The 2485-nt window shown below is 44.5% G+C and overlaps 1 non-coding gene across 1 annotated transcript; it reads left to right on the top strand.

Annotated features, from left to right (window-relative positions):
• Positions 1 to 1574: 1574 nt before the first annotated feature.
• LOC130034353 (U6 spliceosomal RNA) lies at positions 1575 to 1681 on the top strand. Its single transcript, XR_008794118.1, has one exon. It is a non-coding gene; the product is annotated as a U6 spliceosomal RNA (small nuclear RNA).
• Positions 1682 to 2485: the final 804 nt, after the last annotated feature.

The following is a 2485-nucleotide window of genomic DNA, read 5'->3' as shown; positions in this document are numbered from 1 at the left end:
CCATGTAACGTCTACCCCACCACCACAACTACAGTAGATGAAGTGCATCCTGCATTCCCACTGCATACTCTTCTAGATTCTAAGGACACCAATAAATATTTCTTTCTCTGCTCTTATTATAGATTTCCCCCCCCCACCCCTGCATTTGATTGCCAACTCTCTCTTCAACTAGCTCTTGTGTTTCATCAAGTAAAGTAAGTAAAGTAAAGTAAAGTAAAGGCCCTCCCATTGATCATCGATTTGCTCGAGCGGGCCCAGTAACGTCTCCATTGGAGACTTTGTTGTTACTGTGTTTGGCATATCGAATACGTCACGGGGAGCTTGCCAGGCTCTGCCGCGCGGGCGAGATATTCTCGGTAGCTTGCCGGGCTCTCCGAGAGGAGCGGAGGAATCGAACTCGGGTCGGCCATGTTGGCTGTGTGCAAGGCAAACGCCCTACCGCTGTGTTATCGCTCTAGCCCGTTTCATCAAGATGGGAGTCAAATCATCTTTGAATTTTCACTGATGTTCTCTAGCAGTTAGTCAAATCTATGACTGCGTGCCCAGGGTTAACTGCATTAACCCTGAGATTCATGAATCCCTCTGGGAATGACATAACCCTAGGCCTGCTAATCTTTTTGTCCTTTTGTTCCAGCTTCCAGGAAGCTAAGAATCATAGTTAAAACTTAATCACCGCAATTATCTCCTCCCACCCGAAATAGCATACTTGAATTCTCTCTTTGGCTCCTCATGTTTTAGTCCTAGTTTATTGGCCCATGAAACCAAAATTAGAATAAGATGTGTATGTGTGCATGCATGTGAGAGAGAAAGACAAAGAGAGAGAGTGCACCTGTGTGCCAGCTAACTTGTTATAAATGTGCTCATGTGGATGGGTGCAAAGATTGACCTCAGTTGCATCTCTGACACCACATAGCTTCCCCCAAGATCTGCCAGAATTGATTCCTGAACACAGGGCCAAGCCAAAGCCCTGAGCACAGTTGTGTGTGGCCTACCTGTCCCCCGCAAAAAAAAAGATGGAGCACCCTCTATTTAAAAAAGAAGAAAAGTGGTCTGGGGAGATGTGTTCAAGAGCACATGCTTAGCATGTACAAGTCCTTGATTTGGATCCCCAGTGTAGGATAACATTGGTTTATCCTTTATCCCTTGCCACAGGGAGCTTAGGTTTATCGGGTTATACCCATCACAGTGCTCCTGAGTCACTCCCATTCCTCTGTGTTCATCTGTAAACTCTTCTCTGTGCTCTCCTCCCCAACCAGCTAATCACCTTTCCCACCAATCAGATTCTGTTAACCTGTAAGATCAGATCCTTCTAAGGACACTGAACTTGTAAGTTATGTCTTTAACATAGTTTACCTTAAAGCAACATTCTTTCTGTATGGACACAGGAAGACAGTTAATATTATGCTTTTTAACTAGGGAGTTGATTGACTCCTAACAATATTTATTCCTGGGCATCTGCTTTCTTGACTTAGTTGCCCTTAGTTCCTAGCACCCCAAAAGCAGGGTCCCAATGAGGGACTGAATGGACCCAGGGAAAGCTGTGAGCTACCGTGGCATCGAAATAGGCCAGGCCAGTGGTCGCTTTTGCAACACATCTACTAAAATTAGAACGATACAGAGAAGATTAACATGGCCCCTGTGCAAGGATGACACACAAATTCATGAAGCGTTCCATATTTTTAGAATGGGCACTGGTGGAGGGATGGGTACTCGATCATTGTATAACTGAAACCCAAGCATGAAAGTTTGTGAGTCTACAACTGTACCTCATGGTGTTTCACTAATAAGAAAAAAGAAGTTGGCCAGGCCAAAACACCACAATACTCAACTATAAGTTGAGGGCATGATCATGGACAAATGCTGTCATAACCCAAAAGTAATAATGAGATTAGGACCCTGCTGGGGTTAGGAAGACTAACCTGACCTGAGGTCTGTGGTCTGGAACATAAAGTGCGATGTCTTCAGGAAGAACCAAACCTTAAATTTATATTTCTTACTGTGCTCATACAGAATGATATTGCTAGAAATATTGTCCACTGTCTGCCCTCCCGTTGTTTATCGATTTGCTCGAGCGGGCCCAGTAACATCTCCATTGTGACACTTCTTGTTACTGTGTTTGGCATATTGAATACTCTCGGTAGCTTGCCAGGCTCTCCAAGAGGGGCGGAGGAATCGAATCTGGCTAGGCCAGGCTGGCTGTGCGCAAGGCAAATGCCCTACCGCTGTGCTAGTAGATTTACTACAACTATTTAAGTGGAATACTAGCTGAGGAAAGAAGAAAGCAACATACCCTGAATGGTATCCCACCCTTGAGTAGATCTCCTAGTAATCTGGAGAAATCTCCTTAGATGAGAATTTGTCCTGGATGAGTGGCCTTACCTCTCTTTGTTGATTTGTTGTTGATTTGTTAATGTTCAACACCGCTTTTGTATCCCCACCCTACATGATTGCTATATAAACTAAAACTGTAAGAGTGGAAGGGGGC

The sequence above is a fragment of the Sorex fumeus genome, unplaced genomic scaffold (genome assembly GCF_029834395.1).
Source record: "Sorex fumeus unplaced genomic scaffold, SorFum_2.1 ptg000058l, whole genome shotgun sequence".
NCBI classification, from domain to species: Eukaryota; Metazoa; Chordata; class Mammalia; order Eulipotyphla; family Soricidae; genus Sorex; species Sorex fumeus.
Note: the sequence above shows the minus strand (reverse complement) of the source record. Positions and strands in the feature narration are given on the sequence as shown.